Source organism: Monodon monoceros, unplaced genomic scaffold (assembly GCF_005190385.1).
Source record: "Monodon monoceros isolate NGI ecotype Baffin Bay Population unplaced genomic scaffold, NGI_Narwhal_1 Super_Scaffold_11, whole genome shotgun sequence".
Lineage (NCBI taxonomy): Eukaryota > Metazoa > Chordata > Mammalia > Artiodactyla > Monodontidae > Monodon > Monodon monoceros.
Genome location: NW_021703767.1, coordinates 103,292,581 through 103,316,159, shown reverse-complemented (window position 1 = coordinate 103,316,159; position 23,579 = coordinate 103,292,581). Strand labels below are relative to the sequence as shown.

Below are 23,579 nucleotides of genomic sequence, written 5' to 3'. Positions count from 1 at the left end.
TAGAGGGGTGGGATAGGGAGGGTTGGAGGGAGATGCAAGAGGGAGGAGATATGGGGATATATGTATATGTATAACTGATTCACTTTGTTATAAAGCAGAAACTAACACACCATTGTAAAGCAATTATCTCCAATAAAGATGTTAAAAAAAAAAAGCCCCAAAACCTTGAGGTTATCAAATTCATTGGAAAGTCTTGTAGGCTCTACCTTCCAGAATATATCTACAGTTAGACACCTCCTTGATTACACCACCTAGTCTAAGCCACTACCATCTATTGCTATTTTTGCATAGCCTCCTAGCTGTTTCTCTTCTTCGAACTTTGGCCCTCTACAGCCCATTCTCCACAGCAGCCAGTCAGCATCCATTTCCACTAGAAGTCGACATCCTTGTAATGGGCTACAAGATCTGTACCTACCCTACTCTAAACTCATCTTCCCCTAAAACTCTCCTCCTCACGCAGTCATCTCTAGTCACACTGATCTCCTTGTTGTTGTTCTTTCACAGCAAGCATATATCAATATTTATTCCCAGGCCTTTGCACTTGCTCTTCCTTCTGCCTGAGTGCTTTCCCCCAGATTTCACTTCCTTCTGGTCTCTGCTCATAGGTCACCTTATTTCCAGTGCTTGGACCGTGTCTCATGAGTTGTGGTTCCTTAATACATATTGCGGATGTCTGTGTATCATTGAAAAGTGATTTTTATCATGACTTGTGTAAAATTTTATGTCCTTTTTTTTCCCTTAGAACTCTGATCAGACCAGTTTTTAAGAATCTTTTGTGGAAAACTGTTCATCTTATTTCATAGGGTGTGAGGAAACTCTTCTGTGCTTGTTTTGGATAAGTTTGATCTCATTTACTCATATTTTCCAAAAATTTCCTCAGAATTGATTTTTCAATGCTATATTTATGCTTATAATTATTGTCTTATTTTCATAGGATTTCTTAGAAGGATGGGAGGTAAATGTATAGCTCAATTCTGAATCTTTAAAAGAGAAATACATAAAATGTGTTTGGATTTAACCAATTCCAAACATATCTATGCATTTGAAAAATTTAATATTTCTCAGAGTGTGTATGTTTGTTTTAATTTGTTAAGTCTAATGACAATGCTTGGTGGTGTGCATGGATTTTCAGAACCTTTTGCAAGAATTCCCCAACCCTGGAATTTGAAACCATTGCTATGAATATATAGCAGAAACACAGTTGTTAGGAATGGTAGAAACATAGTTCCTAGGTGGTATCTCTTAGGAGTAGAGTATTTTAATCTTCTTGTTTCATACTCCAAAACCATCTTAGGTATTTCCCCGATAATATCTTAGAAAATTCAGGGTAAGGAACACAGGTACAGGGAAAAAGAAGGAAAGGCAGCTCTTCAGAAATGTTATAAAGATAACATTTTCCTTCATTTTTCGGAGACTATAGAAAAAAATGGTGATAAGAGAGCTTGAAAGGCACTGTTAGAACAGTTCACATAGTTCACATAGTATGTGAATTGTACCTATTTATGACACCTATTTTACCTTTCCATCTTTGTTGTTATTGTGTTTGTGTGTGTGTATGTGTGTATATATGTATATGTATATGTATGTATGTGTTTGTGTGTATATATACACGCACACACACACACACACACACACACACACACATATATATATATAGCCAGTGTTCTGCATTGGCTAGATTTCTGGAGACAGTTCACACTCAAACCGTTTTGTGATGCCGAGAATTTAAATAGTAATTTTTTGCATGCTTTGTGATTTTTCTGAAGATGAAATTAGCATGTCCTAAAAATGAAGTTTGGAAGGAGACAGCTCTTTTTTTAAAAAAAGAATTTTATTTATTTACTTTTTTACACATTCAGTTTCTTTTCCAACATTTTTAGATTCAATCATCAGATGCAGAAGACATTTTTATATTTGTGTGGATAACCTTGAGTTGCATCTCTCCTGTGTTACTTGTTGATGCTCCTTCCTCTTCTGCCCTTCATGTATATACCATTTAAGGCTTTTACGTTGCTAGGCTAACACTGAATATCAGAGTCTGCAAAGTTAGAGAACTGAGGGGCTTTAGATAACATTTCACTTGCTCTGAAAAGAGAGAAATCATGAAAGAAAGGGCATGGATTCTGGAATCAGACAACTGGAGTTTGGACTCATCCCTGCTATCTGTGAACTCACTTGTCGGACATTGGACAAGTTAATTAACCTTTCTATTAACCTTTCTAAGTCTTACACATCTGTAAAAAGGTGAATAATATACCCACCTTGTTAGACTGTTGTGAAGACTGGAGACAATGTATATGAAATTCATTGCCTAAGGTAAGGTACGAAATAGTAGGCGTGTTGGGTTCTCTAGAGAAGCAGAATCAATAGGAGTGTGTGTGTGTGTGTGTGTGTATTGAGACTAATTTTAAGGAATTGACTCATGTGATTATGGGGGCTGGAAAGTCCAAAATCTGTAGAACAGGCCAGCAGCCTGGAAACTTAAGCAGGATTTCTACGTTGTCTTGGGAAAGAATTCCTTCTTCTCTGGGGAAATTGTTTATGCTTTTTAGGCCTTCAGCTGATTAGATGAGGCCCACCACATTATTGAGAGTAATTTTCTTTACTTAAAGTCAACTGATTGTGATGTTAATCATATCTACACAATATTTTCACAGTGGCATCTAGACTAGTGTTTGACCAGACAGCTGAGCACCATAACCTAGTCAAGTTGGCATATAAAATTTAACCATCTTAGTAGATATTTAACAAATGGTAGCTATTTTTTTTAAATAAATAAATTTATTTATTTATTTTTGGCTGCATTGGGTCTTTTTTGCTGTGCGCGGGCTTTTTCCTAGTTGCAGTGAGCGGGGGCTACTCTTTGTTGCCGTGCGCGGGCTTCTCATTGCAGTGGCTTCTCTTGCTGCAGAGCACAGGCTCTAGGCATGCGGGCTTCAGTAGTTGTGGCTCACGGGCTCTAGAGCGCAGGCTCAGTAGTTGTGGCACATGGGTTTAGTTGCTCTGCGGCATGTGGGATCTTCCTGGACCAAGGCTTGAACCTGTGTCCCTGGCACTGGCAGGTGGATTCTCAACCACTGTGCCACCAGGGAAGCCCCATAGCCATTGTTTTTAAGGGTGATATTTTCTATTACTTTGATTATCATTTTTTAATTCACTAAACATTTATTAAGCGTTTACCATATATCAGGCACATGTTAGGTATATGTGGTGGGGGAGGATAAATAAGGATAAGATATGCCACTTGTTCTGTAGGAGTTTATATTTTAATGGGAGAGACAGCAAGTCAAAGAGAAATTATAATATACTAGGAATTACGGATAGATATATAACACTATAAAATATATATGCATGCTATTGGTATATATTTATATTCATACCTATACTTATGTTTATCTTTATCAAATTCCATATATCCATCCATCATCCATCCACTCATCCATTCATCCATTTAATTAGCCAGGCCTTGTTTCCATCTTTGCCCTGTTTTGGAGGGAAGAAAAAAATTGTCTTGGATGAACCTACTGTGGATAAGCAATGGTCGATGTCAGTGCAAAAATGAGCTCCAACCATTATTATAGTGTGTCAGGCAGCTATGTGGTTTACAAAGGTATTGCAGAGACCCTCTTCAAAAGCAATGCATGAATAAAACACTTTTCCTATGTGTACCAAGGCTAAAGCTCTACTTCTCTATGGGTTTTATTGTGTACTGTTAAATTATGGCTCATCCATATGATAAAATATTATGAAGTTATTAAGTCATTCTAAAAGAATATTTAAAATTCTTACAGTTTGTTAGGTAGGCAAAAATTAATATAAAATGTTATTTATATGCATTGAAAATGACTGGAAGGGAATATATCAAAAAGTTCACAGTAGCTATTTTCAGGTGGAGGGATTATAGTTGGTTTTGACTGACTTTTATATGTTTTTGTGTTTCTTAACTTTTTTAATATGAATGTCTATTACTTTTTTACCTTTTTTTAAAAAATTGTAGTAAGGGCTTCCCTGGTGGCGCAGTGGTTGAGAGTCCGCCTGCCGATGCAGGGGACACGGGTTCATGCCCCGGTCCGGGAAGATCCCACATGCCGCGGAGCGGCTGGGCCTGTGAGCCATGGCCGCTGAGCCTGCGCGTCCAGAGCCTGTGCTCCGCGATGGGAGAGGCCACAGCAGTGAGAGTCCTACATACCACCAAAAAAAAAAAAAAAAAAGAAGAAAGAAAATTGTAGTAAAATCCCTTGTATGTGATAACTTACTTCTCTCTTGCTTCTTTCAAGATTCTCCTCTTGTCTTTGTCTTACTGAAGTTTGATTAAAATGTGTTTCAGTGTGTGTCTCTTTGAGTTCATCTTACTTGGAGTTTCTTGGGTTCCTTGGCTGATTATATTCATGTCTTTCATCAAATTTGGGAAAATTTGAGCTATTATTTCTTCAAATATTCTCTCTGCCCCTTTCTCTCTCTCTTCTACTTCTGAAACTCCCATGATGCATATGTTGTTCCACTTGATGGTATCCTACAGGTCCCTTAGGCTCTGTTCACTTTTCTGTAATCTTTTTTCTTTCTCTTCCTCATCTAAATAATTTTCATTGTCCTGTCATCAGGATCAGTAATTCTTTTCTCTGCCTGCTCAAACCTGCCTTTTGAATCCCTCTAGTGAATTTTTCATTTTGATTGTTGTACTTTTTAGCTACTGAATTTCTTTTTGGTTTCTTTTTAGGTTTTCTGTCTCTTTATAGATATTTCCATTTTATTCACACATCCTTTTCTTGACTTTCTTCACATCTTCCTTTAGCTCTTAAAGCATCTTTAGGACAGTTGTTTTCAAGTCTTTAGTATATCTTCTGTTAGGTTTCTTTCAGGTTCAGTTTCTATTGATTTGTTATTATTTTTTCCTTTAAATGGGCCGTATTTTCCTATTTCTTTGAATGCCTTGTGATTTTTGTTGTTTGTTGTTGTTGTTGAACACTGGACATCTGAACCTAATAATGTGGTAACTCAAATCAGATTCTCCCCTTTCCCAAGAGTTTGCCGTTTTTTGTTATTGTTTTGTTTGATAGTTGTAGGCTGTCTCTTTGCCAAGGATCATCAGGAGATATAAACGTAATGTCTTCTTAGGTCTTTTCTGAGCCTCTCCCTGGGCATGTGCAGTCACTTTCTAATTTTCCCTGTGTTTTTTAATGCCCTAGTTCTTAACGTCTGGCTTCCAAAAGAGGAAAAAGTTAAAAATGAAGGGGGGAAAAGGTTGCTAGCCCTTTAAAATCCCCCCAAAAGTCACTTCTGCTGGAGGGGGAGTGGCTTACAAGAATGGGGAGAGATGCAACAACAATGGCTGCCCAACTTTTTGTCTGCACCTCTGTGATCTTAAGCAGCAATCAGCAATCAGTCCACAGATCCCCAATATTTGGAAGACAAGGTTCTTTTTTCTCACCCTAACTCCCACAAGCTGTGTGTAAGCTGTTTCAGGAACAGGTGTACAGCTGCCTGCCATGTGACTGGGGGTGAGAGATGGGCAAGTGTTACTATGTTAAGAGCTGAAATTGATTCTGCAAGTCTTCCTCTAGAAATTACAATCCTTCAACAGAGTCTAGAGTTCCAAAATAGTTATTATATCAGACAGATTCTGCTGGTGCAATTATTGTCTAGGTGAAGAGCCCGATTCCTGGTGCTCCTACTCTGCCATTTTATCAGAATTCTCTCCTATTACTTGTATATCAGAAAAAAAAAAATGGAATTGAAGGGGAGCAGTTAAGTTTCTTTGATGTAATATATGGTTAAGCAAAATACACAAGTTTGTATAAAATAATGTGAAAACTACCCATATTTACAAATTGTCTTGGTATTTAAGTATTGCAGCATTTGGCATTACTAAATTCAGAAAAGGAAAGATAGGCACCATGTATAAATTTTCGTGAGATTTTTGAACTGACAGTAATGGATAAAAGAGAGGCTGCTTACCAAAAGCTAATGAGCTTTATTAAGAAACTTGTTGCTTAGAGTTTATAGGAAAAATGGATAATGAAAGGCTCTGTCTTTCATTTTATAATGAAGGGATCTCTCGGGTATTATAAGATTGTTTTGTAGTGAATGAATGAAAGCCAGATAGAAAGATAACTGGGTATTATGTGAATGGATTAGAATTTGTTTGGCTGTTGGTTATCTACCCCAACCCTCCTGGGTAGGGCGACAGTGGGGATAGTGGATGTGGCATACCATCCCGAATTTTCAAACAGTGTTTTCAGAGTGTGGTCCCCTGACTAGCTACATCAGCATCACCTGGAAATTGTTAGGAGACAAATTTAACTTGGGGAGGGTGTCTTCTTCAAGAAGTCCTCCAGGTGATTCTGATGCATGCTAAAATTTGAGAACCACTATTCTGTAGGAAGTGGTCCTTAACTTGAAATTTAATATCTGTAGTATTCCTCTCCGTTCTTTGCTCTGTTTGAAAGTCTTTACTATATATGTATTATAGGAAGGGGATATTTTGTATCTTTTTACTCTGTCTGATTGATCAGAGGTTCAAAGGAATGTGAGGCATTAAACTTAAATAAATGTTTAAAGGCTATGAAGGTAGTGTCAGAAGTAGAATCAGGTCTTCTAGATTCAGAACTCTATCTGCAGGAACGATACATGCTCAGATTTTCCGGTCAACAAACTGACAAATTGTAAAAATTACTCGTGGAAGACTTTTGTTGATGTTTTTGTTCTGTTTTCCTTTTAATTATCCAAAGGTAATTAATATTAATTATTTAAAACTGTTAATTAGTTAAAAATTGTCTTGTGGTTATTTTGCTCTTTTGTTTGTCACACCCCATTGCTATTTATTCTTAGTTCTAGGTACCCTGTACTGGCAAATAAAACCTTTTTGGGGGACCTTCAAATCAGACTAGGAAGCCAAGGTCCTCTGGCAGTTACTTTTTACTGAGCCCTGTCTTACCTTCAAAGGTAAGACAAATCAAGATAAGTGTTTAAGACATTTATTTGATTTCATCTTTATTTTCCTTTGAAGTCATATTTATTTTCCAGTAGCTGTGGTGAAGTGAAAGTCAACAACAGCAACAAAAATCAAGAACATGGCGTTTGAGGACAAAAATCCATTGAGATTTAGGGTAGCACAAGCTGTGGATAAAATATACTGAAATACAATGCTACTTGGAGCGAATAGTAAGAACAGTGGAAACTCAGAGTGTTCCAGAAATTGATATGAATGGAAAACTCATCAGCTAAAGCAGTTTATCAGCCAAATGAATCAATTTTCTTATACAAACTGGATATATAGTACATACCATGTAAGAGCAGGGTTTTCTTAGGTTAATATCTATTAGAAGAACAGGCTTTAAAAAAAACTATTCATTTCAGTGTCACTAAGTTACATTTTTTGAATTTGAAGTAGTTCTGTGTTTTGGGATTAAATTTCTCTTTGATGGACAGAAGCTAACTAAAATAGACATGCTAATTATGGTTTTTAAAAATCATAATACCTTTTAAATGTGTTTTTAATTAACTCTCTTGTATGGCATGTAAATTCTTGTCCTCAACCTTTCTATTAGCAGAATTTTAATTCTAGGTATTTCACCTCTTTTTTCCTCTCCCTTTTAAAATATACCTTTTAAACTTAATAAAAGAAAAGTTGATAAGAGGGGTATGTGTGATTGTTATAGCAGAATAAAACCCCAGATAACCTTCTTTGACTTTTTCTCATACATGCAAATAATCTCAGTTTTAAACAGGTTTTCTACTTCCATTTAAGCACAGACCACTACCCATATTTTGGAAGCCTATCCTAGACTATGAAGCCAGAATAGACATGATACCTTGGACAGAATTTGATTTGGAGAGCTTTGTGGATTGGCACAAGGAGCTAATGAAGCAAGGGTGTTGGTTTGATATCCTAGGAATCATTTGCTTCCTATTCTCCTGTTCTTTAGGTAAGGCCTGGGGCATCATTTTAACCAGACATTTAATACATTTTTATTCTAGTAACAACATCATCATCAATAATAACATTTATTTAGAGTTTACAAGACACTGTAGTAGGTGATTTATATATATTACCTGGTTTGTCTTCATAGCAATCCTATTGCAAAAGGGATATTATTGTACCCATTTTAGAAGAGGAAACAGAAGTTCAGAGAGGTTAGCAACTGTGCCCACTGTCACAGTTAGAAAGTGACAGCACTGGGATTTGAACCCAGATTTATTGGACTTCAGAGCCCAAGCTCTTAAGCATTAGGCTGTAACACTTCACAAGAGATTCATTATGTACTAGGAAAAAAAAGAATTCAAAACATGATATATGGGAAATAAAGACATAATCCAGAGCTGAAAATTACCTTAGAGAGATTATTGTCTAGGATAATATACTTACATTTCTAAAAGGAGAAAGCTGAGACCAAGAAAAATCTTGGGACATGTTCCTGTTCACACAGCTAGTGTAGGGTAGAACCAATCTAGAGCCCAGGTCTCTTGACTTTTAGAGCAGTGTTGTTTCCATCCCCTTGGTGTGTCTATCCTCTGTTGTAGGGTACTTAGTATAATCCTAGTGTAGAAGAGGGAAAGATGATAAGGGGAAGACTATGGTCTATTGCATTGGGAAGGTGAGCTTGAGTCATTGGGCCAAATTCTTACTGACCTTATCTTTTAAAAGTATCAGTGCTACATTGCTATCAGCTGCCATTATAACTAGATCTTTTCCACTGTGTTCAACTGCAGTAGCTTATTGTCATGTGCACATGATATTATGGGAGTGGAGAGAGAGAGGGAGAAAGGGAGAGAAGGAAACAGAGGGAGGGAGAGGAAAGAGAGACTGAGATAGAGACAGGAGAGAGAGAGACAGACAGACATCATCTTCCATGATACGAGAGATTCCCCTGCGCTATTCCTGGAGTGCACCTGTGATGTGAGATGTGACCCTGCTGTTCCTCAGTCATCTTGCTTTCCTAATGCCTCTTAAGTTGTGAGCCTCTTGCCGTGATGGGTGTGATTTTGGTGTTGAAAGATATGTGACTTTGTGCAGCATGCTCCAACTTCTTCATCTCATTCACAGCAGAAAAATAAAGGTCTGTTCCAGTGCTGGAGGAAAGACTGGCTGAGTTAGACTCACAGAGGTGTTACTGTCTGTATTTCCATGACCCTTTCTAAGGATCTTAAGGGTAATTTTGACTGTGTGATTTGCTAATCTAACTTCATATAAGGTTACTCTACTGAATTTCTTTTCACATTTTCCTTCTAGTTCTAATATACAACAATGTCTTTCTGAAAAAGTGTTCTCATTGTGGCCCTACCACTCAGCATGACCTGTCCATCAGTCATTCTCGATCTCATTACACTCCAAACTGAATCCTGTTCACCTTGGACCATTATGTTCTTACAGGCTGACACTGATTCATTGATAAATGTGGAATATTGACCTTCCAATCACTTGAGTGCCCATTTAATAGTTCCAAGAACTCTATTTTATTTTCCTAGTTTTTTTGTGACTCCTCCCCCTTCCCTCCATCATTGAAATTAAGCTTACAAATCAGTAACTTCTAGGATTACCTTCTTTTAATAGTCATACTCAAAACCACAGTCATGTTTATAATTTATATACATTACAGATACTTTGTTTTGAACAATTATGACAAGTGGTCATCAAGAGACTTATGCACCTTCTTTTAGTATCCTAAGAGCAAGTCATCAAATCTACAGATTGGAATCTATGTAGCTTTTTGTATTATCTTTCATTCTTTCTCTTTCTTAGACCTGGTTCCCTTTAAGAACAGCTTTCTGTTCTTAATATTCTAGTATTGGTTAACCCTATTCCCATTGCTTTTTGATGGGAAAAACAGAACTAGAGAAAACATATTTTTAAATCTTCTTAAACTATCACATTATTTGTAAGACAATTTTCTCTTTATTTGAGTGCTTTACATTTTAATTTCTCATTTAAGCCTTTTAAAATCTTAGTTCTAGTTTTCCTTTATCAATCAGTTTTAGCCTCTCATTTCTCAGTGGGTTCCTATTGGGCTTCTATTCATTGAATAATCCCTAATTTTAGCTAGATTTCTTTCTGTTTCCTGCTGCTTCTTAATACTAATTTTAAGGAAAGACCATATGTTCTGATGTTTTAAAATTTTATATCCTTCCCTTGGCGCTATTAGTTTCTGCAGATTGTATGTCTATAGGGCTATTGATTAAAAAAACAAAAAAGAACTGACTTACATATCTGGTGATATATGTGTATTAGTATTGTGTTATTGCTGCATAACAAATTATCCTAGAAGTTTACAGCTTAACCATTTACAACCATTTATTTTCTCACAGTTTTGCTGGCTTAGGAATCCAGGCACCACTTACCTGGGTGCTTCTGATTCAAGATCTCTCATGTGGTTACAGTCAGAGTGTTGGCTGATGTTGAAGCCTCACCTGAAAGCTTGTCTGGGGGAGGATCCACTTCCAAGCTCACTTATGTGGTTGTTGGCAGAATTTAATTCCTTGTGGGCTGTTGGACTGAAGGCCTCAGTTACTCACTGCCTGTTGCCTGGAGGCTTCCCACAATTCCTTGCTGTATGGGCCTTCATAGAGCAGATTACAACATGGCACTGGCTTCTTTCAGAGCAAGCAAGCAAGAGAGCAAGACAGAGTACCCAAGATGGACATCATAGTGTTTTTATAACTCCAGAAGCATCACTTTTGCCATATTCTATTCGTTTGAAACAAGTCACTTGGTCCAGCCCACATTCAAGGGGAGGGATTATACAAGGGCATAAATACCAGGAGGTAGAGATTACTGGGGGCACTCTTTGGGGCCACATACGAGTCTATGTATGTTGGGAACATAACATAATACATAGTTGGATGCAATAAAAGCATAGCTTCCATAGAACAGAGATGGAAGACAGGTTTGAGATAATATCTTGGGTTACAACACTAGAACAGTAGCAGGGCTTTGTAAAAATATAAATAATGAGAAATAAGTAGTTTAGGATGAAAATTAAACTTCCTTATCAACATTAATTCCAGTCTACTTAGAAAAAAATCACATCAAAACTAAGAATAATTAAGCAATAATATTTAGGAGGTTATCATATCATATATATGTGATATATGAAATTCTTATAACAGTGTTCTTATGTTCTTATAACATAGTAGGTACTAAATACGAATGCTTTTATCTTGTCTGTCCTGTAAGGATTAATATCAATATAGAAAAGCTTGTTTGACATTTAGTTTCATTTGATTAATTACAAAAGAATAGACTGAAGTAGTGATTTAGCCAGTGCAGCAGTGATCTGTAATATAGAACTAAGCTAGTTGGAACTTAACTTTTCTTTGGCAAGTTTTAATGTTCTCTGTTAACTTTATTAAGTGATAGAATTTAAGAAAATATCTCAATGTTATTTAGCAAAAGCTTTGAAGTTACTGGTTTTAATATTTTTCCCCAAATCTTTTAAATTAATATAGTTGAGCTACAGGGAAGACGAATACTTTGAGAACATAATTCAAAACTTGAAGTTCAGCCAAAATAAACAGCTAAAGAAGCTTCGAGAAAAGGTGGACAAGGATGAGTATGTATATTCCAGTTTTCTAATATGTTCATTCGGAAGAGGGCCTTTGTTGGATTATCATAAAAAGGTTTTTTATGATATGAGGTTATCATAAAAATTTAAAAAGTATCTGCATGCTTTCTTCTTTTTCTCTCAAGTTTATAGTTTCATTTGTTCTGTGCTTCATTTTTCTGAATTGGCGGTGTAGTGTTTTTGCTCTTAGGTATGTGTGTATTATATTTTGTTTTATTGTATTTATTTCTAAGATGCAATTATCTTCTTCATCATAAACTGTCTTGCCAAATTCCTTTCCAAGTATTGTCACTATGTTTAATGGAAGGATCATTTACAAAAGTGTGACAGAGTTAAGAGAAATCAAAAAGGGATGGTGAAGGACTTCCGGGCTAGCAACAGTGGGAAGCTCTTAATACCCCTAAGCCTTAAGGGGAAGAGGTATCGTGTTACTGGAAACCAGCAAGAGCTGAAGATATGAGAGGGGGACTGTTCAACAAGAGCAGGAACAGAGCCACTGCCAGTCTGTGGTCTGTCAGGGGGGTGTCCAAGGAGATAAATGTCTCAACCTACCTGTCCTCTCACCCTCTGATCTCCTACTTCCCATTAGTCAAACTCAGTGAGAGGCCAGGAGGCAGGGAGTCCAGTTGACACTGGCTGTACAGACCAGCATCTCAGGGCAGAGCACTGTAGAGGGTGGAGGATGATTCTGGAGGGGCAAAAGGAGAATATTCAGCAAAGAAGGAAACTTTTTATTTCTTTATATTGTCCTCGTTTGAAATATGAACCTATTTAAATGTATCCACTGTTTACCTTAAAAAGTTTTGACTTTTTGCTAGTCTTTATACTTGAATGACCCTTAATGGTTACAGTCAACTCAAGAAACTTGGTCTTAGCTTTTCTAAGTATTAGATCATGTTTATATTAGGGTCTATTTATGATGAAAATCATGACCTAAGAATTGCTTTTACTCTGGACGTTTGACCTTAAAATGACTTACAAAGAAGAAGTATGGATCCTTGTTACTCTTGCTCTTATTGGAGCAATAAGAAATGGCTGTCATGTTTATACAAACAAATAATTTTTGTTGGATAGTTGTTTATCAGTTTCTTTGAGCGCTATTTTGTAAACACCCATAAACTTGGGGAAGAAAGTCTGCTTGACAGAAGTTGAGACTATATGTAATCCACTTACCACTACTTTCCTTTTTAAAAAGCATACCTTATATTTAGAAACCGTAATCATAACAGAGAAGCAAAGAGGATTGATGAAATTTACTCACCAAATATTTATGGAGGCCTGCCTACGTAATGTGAATGCACGGAGATAAATAGTGTAGGAATATGATGATTACCAAGACAGTCCTTGCTCTCAAACAGTTCACCACCAACTAGGGCAGTTAAATGCATGAACAATTAACTGTAGTGATGGGCAGAGTCCCATAAGTACTCTGTTAGAGGTCTAGGCTCTCTGCTCTCCTTTACAAGAGTTCCAAGAGTGATCACAAAGGTGTTGGTATTTGAGCTGGGGCTTGAACAGTGAATATGATGTTACAGTGAGGAGAGGGAGTTCATTGTGGGTTCAGGGGGTGGCATGAAAGAGGCACAAATGAATAAAAATATAAATGTGAAGGTGGGTGAACCCTTATATGTACAAACAATGACAAGAGTAAAGGGTGCTCAGAAACATTTGATAAAAGATTAGTCTAGCAAGAGCAAATAAGACTGGATTGTTAAGGTCCTTGAGTGCTTTGCTAAGAACTTTAAATTTTCTAAATAGCCTCTCAGGACTTTTTTTTTTTTTTTGAAAAGGGAGATAAATAGTGGTAAAGTAAGGGATCAACTGGAGATGTAAGAGAATGGTGCAGAGAGGCTGTTGACAATAGTGTAAGAAGGAAGGATGAGGAGGGATTTGCATGTAGGCTATGGCATGGGAACCACAGATATGACACATCATAGGTGCCGATAATAGATGTGGCGAGGGCTTCTTAGTTTTCATTTGAGATGATTGCTGTCACCTAACAGGCAATAGAGGACAAAGACCTGGCCCTGGAAGGAAGTTAAGTTCAATTTTAGACTTCTTGAGTTTGAGGTGTTGGAGCATTGGTCTCATATAGATATTCATTAGACCGATTGGTGTTAGGAGCTCAGGAGTTGCCTGGGCTCAGGATAGAAATCTGGGAACATCAGCTTGAAGGTGATTTTTTAAACCATGAGAATAAATGAGTTCTCTCCCATGGAGAGAGTTCAGGGTGAAGAAATGGCTAAAGAGAGAACTGTTTAAAGAGAGGTTGGACCAAAGGCCATAAAGAAGACAGAGAAGGAGAAATTAAAGAGTTTGGAGGAAAATCAGAGAGCTGCAGTTGTCATAGAAGCCAAGGGGAGGGAGTGCTAGAAGTCAACAATGCAACATTAAGAGCTTTGTTTATAGCAATTTGCAAATCAGCTCTTTTCCCAGGAGCTCTAAATTCTGCCCATAGAGGTAGGTGGGGGGCTCTTCAGCATCTGCAGGAGTAACTGGTTCTCTGAAAACCATGAAGGGATACCTGTAGCTGAGGTGGTGCTCTGGCCTAGTTAATACTCCTTAGTCCTGGGAAGAAAGAAGGACGTGTGGCTGAAGAATCCATTTCTTGTCATGATAGGTCCCATCATGTCGTGTCAAATCTTGTCATGGAAATTAGCTATTTTCCCCTTCAAGCCACAAATAAAAGAAGAATCCGGCTGTTTTGTTAAAACCTTGAACATGTAGGAAGAACAATAAGGTTCTCTATTATGGATTCCCGATCTCAAAATATAATCAAAACTTGAAACTTTCCAAGCTTCTTTCAGTTTAATTCCATGGCGTTTGTATCTTTATTTTTTTTAAACTCAGTTGTTTCCTAAATCTAATTTAATTTTTTTATGTGTGTGTGTTTAAAAGTTTTCTTAACAACTGTGTGTGCTTAAGTGAGCTCTTATGATGTGTTTCTTTTGGTTTCCGTGCTTCTGTTTTTGTTTTTTCAAAGAAAATGAAATAACGTTATTTAACATTGCATCTTGGTTGCAGGCTGCAGCAGGTAACCAAGATGATATACACTATGGTGAGCCATTTCTTATGGTACTCAAAAGGCATTTTTTGAACTCAGGGATTCAGGAGCTGAAATTTGAACTTACTCTGTAAAGTGCTTCAACATTATGGTATTTTTATAGAATTTGAAGTTTAAAGAGATTGACCAAACAGGATAGATTAGCATCCAATCATTTATAATGAGGAAAAAAGAAATAGCTGTCACGTGTGATGGTTGAGTATCAGGGTTGTACATCTGTAGCTTCATGGACGACTAGGGTTTTTATTGGTATTTTCCTACCATGCCTGTACTGTTATAATACAAATAACCTCATCCTTTCCCTCTCTGTTAGGTTTGGCAGAATGCAAGTAAGGGATCTGAATAAAGATTAATGTCGTTGAGTGTGTTATTAGTAGGAGTATACCTCACTATTAGGGTGATGACATTTAGAGTAAGGTTGTATTGTATGTTTCCAATGGAGAGAGTTGGAGGAGTGGCCAGGTAGGACCCCAGCTCTCAACCCCAGCCATCTAGTACTACCGTCGGTTCTGCAGGGAGCTCTGCAGTGCTGCCCTTCCTAGCAAATGCACATTGTTCATTATTGGTGGACTTTGATCCCAAAGCCCTCTGTGGAAGGCCTACCTCTGATGGATTGGCCTCTACCACTTGTGAGTACTCATTTTATCCGTCTCATCTATGACTTTGACTAAAAGAAGGCTCCCTGGGCTCCACTCCTTTCACTAGGTCCAATCCTCTACTTTTTGTCCTCGGTTCTTGCCCTGTGGTATGGGAAAACAAACCCCAGGGAAGAGAAAGAAGAGTGCACTAGCATTACTTTCTAGTCTAAGCCTTCGCAGGGCAGGGGTCCTACCAAGCAAGAGGCAGCCTTATTACACATGGGAGGAGGCATTTCAAAGGTGGATCGGCAACCTCTATGGACTCTAACAGAAGAATCCAAAAGGGGCATGCAGAGTGGACCAAGAACTATGGTCTGTCCCACTTCCTAACATGCGGACCATTTGGCTTTAATCCCATCCCAATACCGATTCTGCTGCTTGTGATGATGGAGGGGGTGTCTTGAACCCCTGAGGGTTGTTGGTATCTCTACTTCAGGAAGGAAAGCAGAGAAGCTGGTAGAAAAGACTTCTCAGTTTATGAGATTAATCTGTGTTAAATCAGGGGCAGTAGTGAGAAGGAATAGTTGTGATTTAAAAAGCTTGGGAAGACCTGGATAATGATGTGTGCAAAGCCATAAGATGTGGCTAGATATTAAGGCTAGAATCACACACCCTGAAAATTGAGTGAAATTTAGAGATCACCTGGGGTATTTAGTTTTCAAGCCCCTTCCTGGGCCAAGGACAAACCTCACTTAAGCTTTTCCTAAAGTAGTGCTTCAGTCAGGCAAATTATGCAAGGTAGGATCTATTTGCCATTTCTGAGCAAATCCATGCCTCCTCACCTCTTACTTGTTAGGCAATAATCCTTTATAATTGTTGGTGTTGCATTTTCAAAGAGCTTTCTCTTATCTTAACTTTTAACCCTACCCATTAATCACAGAGGGAGAAATTGAGGCACTTAGAGCAAAGCCTTGTTCAGGATTGGTTTCTTTATACCACTATGGAGCTGCCTTCCGTTAACAGGATTCTGCACTAGGAGAGCAAACTCTTAAAAGTAGGGAAAAAGATACCAAGAGGCACTTGTCTGAAGAACTGTGAAGGCATTCCCTTTCCTCTACTAAGACCTGAAATTTCACCGATTCTACCAATTTACTTCTCTGAGTCTCCTGTGACCTTCTATAACAATGTGACTGTCCATGCTGGAGAGTTATTTGCTCAGATTGAAGTGTGTCAGATAGAAATTGTTGAAGAAGTGTTAATTATAGCAGATTGTTTGATAGTTTGATGTACTAATTGATGCAACAAACAGTTATTAAGAATTTGTGAACTTCAGGGCACTGCTTTAGGTACTGTGAGGGATAAAGTGTGAAATAATAAATGATTCCTTCCCAAAAGATTTTATAATGTAGTACAGGACCCTCCGGTAGAGAGAGAGGGTGATTGGGAAACCGAATGGCTGTGGGAAATGAAGAATAGTGAAATAAATAACTCTGAGTTTCCTTTTGTAAGAGTTGGATTTGATAACCATTTTGAGATGTGTATTTGGCAGCATTATATGCTGTGATGGGGTAACTTGAATATGAGACAGGTTTTCAGGGGACAGATGAGATGTTTAGTGGTATGTCCTGTAGCTAAAATGTTCTGTGAATAACATATGAATATTCCATGCAAACTTATGAATTTTTCAGAATAGATGAGATATACCTGGGCTATGTTTAAGAGGAAGATCAGAGGTTCAAATAAGAGTACACAGAGTTCTTGGCCTCTCAACAGCTAGTAGAGTTGTATTAATGAGTTTTGAAGGAGATAATGTACAAAAAGTGAAATTATGAGGTTGCAAAATAGATAAATTCTATATTCCAGGTAAGTGTAGGGACCTAGGCTATCTAGAAGTAGACAGGGAACCGTATTGTGAGAGGTTGAAGAAAATATGATTTCAGTAATATTTTTTAGTTTTGTTAGCATGAAACATTTTAAAATCAACTTTACTGAGGGGCAATTTACCTACAATAAAACAAACCCATTTTAAGTATATTTCAGTGATTTTTGATAAATTTATATAGCTGTGTAATCACCACGACAATCAAGATATAGAACATTTCATCACTCCATAAAGTTCCGTTGTGCCCCTTCTCAGTTACTTCCTACCTTGATTCTTGGCCCCAGGCAACTGCTGATACTTTCTGTCACTGTAGATTAGATTTGCCTTCTCTAGAATTTCATCTGAATGGAGTTGTACAATGCGTACTCTTTTATGCCTGGCTTGTTTTTGCTCAGCATGTTTCTGAGATTCAGCCATGTTGTTCTGTATATTAGCAATTCATTCCTTTTCATTGCTGAGTAGTATGTATCCATTCAGCTGTTCATGGATATTTGGGTTGTTTCCAATGTTTGACTACCATTAATAATGCTACTATGGACATTCGTGTACAAATTTTTTTTATTGAAGTATAGTTGATTTACAGTATTGTGTTAGTTTCAGGTGTACAGCAAAGTGATTCGGTATATCTATATTCTTTTTTTTCAATTCTTTTCCATTGTTGTTTATTATAAGATACTGAATATAACTCCCTGTGCTATACAGTAAATCCTGTTGTTTATCTATGTTATATATGGTAGTATGTCTCTGTTAATCCCATACTCCCAATTTATCCCTCTCTTCCCATCCTCTGGTAACCATAAGTTTGTTTTCTGTGTCTGTGAGTCTGTTTCTATTTTGTAAATAAGTTCATTTGTCTATTTTTTAGATTCCACATATAAGTGATATCATATTTGTCTTTCTCTGTCTGACCTACTTCACTTGTATGATAATCTCTAGGTCCATACATGTTGCTGCAAATGGCGTTATTTCATTTTTCTTATGGCTGAGTAATACTCCATTTTATATATATATATAAAACATCTTCTTTATCCATTCGTCTGTTGATAGACACTTAGGTTGCTTACATGTACAAATGTTTAATCAGATATATGTTTTCATTTTTCTTGGGTGAATACCTAGGCGTGGAATTGCTAGGTTGTATATTTAGTATATGTCTACTTTTATAGGAAACTGACAAACTGTTTTCCAAGATGGTTGTACCATTTTTCATTCTAGCAGTGAATGAGAATTCAAGTTCCTCCACATCTTTGCCAGCACTTGGCATGGTGATGCTTTTAAAATTTTACCCAGTCTAATAGGTGTGTAGTGGTATATCATTGTGGTTTTAATTTGTATTTCCCTGATGACTAATGATGTGCTTGTTGGCTATTTATATATATCTTTTGTGAAGTGCCCAAGTCTTCGGTCAGTTTTTTTTTTATTGTGTTATTTGCCTTCTTCTTATTGAATTGTAATGGTTCTTTATATATTCTGGATATAAATTCTTTATTAGATACCATGAATACTGAAACTAATTTTTGGCTACTAGAAATTACTGAAAATCTTGCCACAGTAGTGGTTTCAGTGCATAATCGAAATAAAAATATTGGTCTAGATGCTAAAGTGTAGCACATTTGCTGTGTTGTAGCTCATTTGAGTATAATAGAAAAATATAGATTAAAAATACTTTTTGTCATCCTCACCTTTCATGGTCTCAGATTTCAAACAAGATGCCTGCCTACGTGTCTCTTTTCAGTACATTCTGAAATCCACCTTTTTTTAAAAAGTATATTTTTTTAGACAGCTGCCAGTTGAGCTCTAATTTCACATTCCAGTTTTTTTTCTGGCAACACCTTTGAGAAACATATGCTTCCAACTTTAGCTACTGCTTTTTGCTCCATATGCTTCTTGTTCCATTTCTAGGTATCAGAAAGGCATTTGGGCTGGTTATGTGCATGATTAAGTTCATGGAGCTTATTGGAGGAATCAGGCCCTCCAAATAGGAGGGAAAAGAGAACTTGCCCACTACCAGTTTTTAAAAAGTGACTTAGAAACATAATGCGCCATACCTCTTTCTGTCTGTGACTTTAATTTTTAAGCTATAGGGACACTTGCTCATCAGCTGTTTCTTGTGCCATCTCTGTGCATGGGTCTAAGCTTAACTTAACGGTGGAGAACGCAGACATAATTCCCAAGAGTACTTAGAGAACAGGTGCTGAGGACAAGAGAAGGAATTAGGATTCTTGAATGCTTCTAATGCCATTCATTTCTGTTCCTTCTGCAATTTATCATCATTTGCTCTCGTTGACTTAGAGGCTTACATGACAGTGTTTGGTTCAGTGACATTGAGTAGGCATTCTGCAAATGCATTAGTGGGACACATTTGGTCTCACAGTCCCACAGTTGCTGAAAGGTATTAAAGAAATCTCCCAGTCTACTGACATTATAAATAGTCTGTTCTAGCTGGAATCATCTAAACTTACATTGTTATGTAAACTATAAAGTGACAGATCAGTGAAAGTGTTTCTTCTTTTAGAGATTGTTGACCTTTCTATAACTTGCATTTCTGGCCTTGATTACTTTGAATATAAGTAATCAGTGGAGAGTAAGCAAAGTGATCCCTGGATGACTAAAATAGATATCATTGAAGTCCTTTCCAGCTTCACTCAGAGCTTATGTTTTCTATTAAACATGATTTTCCTAAGTCTGGGTCTCTGGTTTCCATGTCCACAGATATTAAAAGCAAAAAGGAAGGTGGGGTGGTGAGGGACACCTACATGCAGCAACAGTGAAAGCAGGTCAGAGGAAGAGACCACCATATGAAAAAAGGACATGATTTCAAAGCCAATTTGGGACCATACAGTATAGGTGTAGCAAGTCCCAACGAACCCCAAGGACATCCCTGTGATATAAGGCATACCAACAATGTGATGGCCCTGAGTTATAAAGAATATATTAAATTATCATCCTTTTGTTCTTTGTAATAAAATTCTAGGTAGATTTCAAACCAAAATCATTAAGTAAAAGTTGTTATACATCAAGATTTAAGTCCTTTGACCATCAGGTAAAGTTTCCCCAGCTCCCTGTCCTAATGCTTCTGTGCCCTCCCTCCAATCCCCTGCACACACACACGCATGCACACTAACTCCTTCTTACCCTCACCTGCTAAGGGCATTTTCCCTAGGAAAAATTGGTTTGCTGCCCCTCCTTTGAGTACCCTTTTCTTGTATGTATCCTTATGACATTCACAACACCATATGGTAATTGCCTGTTTACTTGCTCATCTTTCCCACCAGACCAAAAGCTATTCACTGATGTATATGCCCAGCACTTAGCACAGTAGTACCGGCACAGATTAGTTGCTTAACAAATAGTTCCTGAATAAATGAATGGCTGAACAGATGTGAATGAGTCCAGAATAACTTCTGGGTAGCCAAGATCTGTCTGTATAGTACCTTGGAAAAGCAGCATGCCCAAACCTTTTGAAAATGTGTGTTCTAATCTGTTTGCAAAGCATCACAGCAGATAAGAATTCAGATTAGGGGACTTCCCTGGTGGTCCAGTGGTAGAGAATCTGCCTTACAATGCAGGGGACGCGGGTTCGATCCCTGGTCCAAGAACTAAGATCGCACATGCCGTGGAGCAACTAGGCCTGCACGCCACAACTACAGAGCTCGCGTGCCTCAACTAAAGAGCCTGCCTGCTGCAAACTACAGAGCCCACGTGCTCTGGAGCCCATGCCACAACTAGAGAAGAAAAAACCCACACGCCACAGCTGGAGTGAAGCAATCTAAAAAAAAAAAAAAGATTTCAGAGTAGGGTCAGGGATGTCTTTCAGATGTGAAAAAACTGAATATAAAAAGCGGTACCATGCGTAAATATTCTAACATAATAGAAAAATTATAGATTAGATGTATCTTTCCTTAACAGTTTTTGTTTGATATTAAAAATGTCCACATCAAAACACACAATTGGATAGATTATATTTCTATAATTAAAAAATATTTTGGAAAATGATACTTTAGGGACCATGAATAGTTCACCATTGACTTGGCTGAAAGAGAATAATAAGAAATATGTTATTTCATAGATCTAGTAACTAATAAACTACTGTTGTTTGGAATAATTTGAATCCAGAAAAGAGACAAAACTCATTCCTAACAAGTTTGCTAATGATCAGAAATTAGATGGCCATAGATAACATTAGGCAATAAGCATTAAATTTCAAAATGCCATGTTCAAGTCGTCAGACCTGGAAGCACAATGGTACATACCAATGAAGAGGAGACGGGTTTAAAGTACAGTGCCAGGAATAAAACAGAGATTATGGAGAAGGGTTATTAAACCCTGGATGGTTAATGAAAAAGATTGTGAAATCTTCTCAGACTAGGCTTTGAAATTCCCTTTTTTTGTATGCGTGAGAATCATAACCACTATTCTGTTTAGTTTTAGAATAAAATTTGTGAAACCCACTAAATACAGGAAGAGTCGGATTAGACGGGTTATTTTTAGGGCCAGCTCTGTACGCCCTTTGATTCAGCAGGAGGACTGACTGAGAAGCCTTTTCCAAGGGCTTCTTTTCCTCCTTTCTTTTCCCCTCCATCTGGCCTGTGACCACTGTGTTCTTCTGCATTTTCATTTATCTGAGGTTATAATTGAGGCCACTTAAGAACTGGGCTTTCTTCCAAAATAGGATATTTGGTTGTGACCATTTTGACAGTGTTATCTTAAAGATAAAAAAATAACCAATGGATATAATAGGTATATCCCGGCTGTATTCTCATGCCACCTACAGTATGTACCCTCATAGGCTCAGGCATAGAGAAGGCTCTTAGGAAGGGAGAGGGTGTCTTATACATATTGTTTTACTTGTTATACAAAAGCTAAAAGTTTAATAGTTTGTTTTCAGACTGAAGAAAAATTTTTCTCCTGTCAGAAATAGCTGCAATCCAAATGTCATATGTCTGCTTTTTCCTGTTTTGTGTTAGAACATTAATAAGTGAGTAGCTGGTGTGAATTGCTCTATGAAACTTGGGCTCAAGAAAACATTACTTGTCTTTTTTATCATTCAAATTAAAATGATTTTTGAGCCTTCTTGTTAGGGTTGTTGAAGAATCTGATGTCAGTTGTTATTGGCATTCTCCTCCACTGCTGCATACGTGCACACACACCCATGCACACACGCTATATGCTCCAGGGTTTAAATGGTCCTGGGAGCACAAGGAGAGGTCTGGTCCTGAGCTGTCGTCACGGTCACCAGGGCTTCTTCTGTCTACTTTGCCAAGGCTGAAGTGGCGCTCCACTGCTTGGGTCTCTCACTGTGAGGGTCTGTCTGAAGTGCCTGCCCACAGTCCTTGTCCCTGCAGGCAGGCTCCATGGTGCCAGCCAAGGGCAGCATGTTCCAGAGCCAGAATACTCATTATGGTCACCCTGCTAAGAGGTCTGAAGGCTTTATGGAAATAAGGGCCAGACTCCCCCAGACTCGACTTGAGGGACCCACTGCACCCCCAGCCTGCCCCTCCCCCTTCCCAGGCTCCTGGTACCTCCACTCTGGAAGGACTTTCCTTGGCCTTTTCTTTCACAATGAGGTTTGTGACCCATCTGGAAGCTCTAAATGGATAAAACTCTAGGACCACAAAAACCCATTTACTTTCCTGTACATAAGAAGGTCTTAGTTTTTAGGAATGCAATATGTGGTCTCCCATCCCCCAAGGATGAACTGCATATTTTGTTGAGACAGCTGAAACCCAGCAGTTGCATTGATGCATTTAGTTTTCATATCCTGCCACATTAAATCCTCAGTCACCCACATCCCACCCGCCCCCGCCCCACCCAAGTTTCTGCAAGGCTAATCATGCATGCTCTACAGCTTAAGAATTTAGGGTCTTATATGCCTTGCAAGTGTGTGGCTGTCACATAGTCTTAAAAAAAAGACTGGTGTGCCATTCTCTCTCTCTCTCTCTCTCTCTCTCTCTCTCTCTCTCTCTCTCTCTCTCTCTCTCTCTCACACACACACACACACACACACACACAATTTTTAAAGACTGAGAATATTAGTTTTGGACAATCTCTTTTAGCAATCAAAGGGTGGTGGTGAGGGAATCTTTTGTCTTGGAATGCTAATCTTATAGTTATTTTACTCATCCCCCAGACTTTCTTCATACATTAGAAACTGACTATAACACGATCCAAAAGCCTCCATCATCCACCAGGTTCATGGCTTGCATCTTTTTGGTTCCTGTTATGTAAGTGGCTCTTCCATCTTAAGTTAACAAACTAGATGGGATCTTGTGTTCTTTCCTATTCTTAGGACCATACAACTCTGACTATACTTAAATGATATAGATTGAATTTGGATATCTCAGTATCTACCTTGAAGTCACCTCTTATGTAGTCATTCCCACAACAGTAAAAACTGAAAGAATTTATGTATTTTGGGTATTTACAGATAAGCAAACTTAGATGGTTCTTAAAGAATAAAAGTTATATAGTTTGCTTATATGTCAGGCTCTGTGCTA

At 37.8% G+C, this 23,579-nt stretch overlaps 1 protein-coding gene across 3 annotated transcripts in view; it reads left to right on the top strand.

Annotated features, from left to right (window-relative positions):
• Positions 1 to 23,579, top strand: part of PPM1L (protein phosphatase, Mg2+/Mn2+ dependent 1L) — a 333,931-nt gene that overhangs the window by 136,522 nt on the left and 173,830 nt on the right. The window contains exon 1 of one of the 3 annotated variants that reach the window (XM_029214084.1): positions 11,441 to 11,546. The exons of the other annotated variants lie outside the window; for them this stretch is intronic. The gene's annotated coding sequence lies outside the window, so the exon portion shown is untranslated. Of the gene's footprint in view, positions 1 to 11,440; positions 11,547 to 23,579 lie in introns of those variants that run through there. 3 annotated transcript variants of the gene reach the window in all.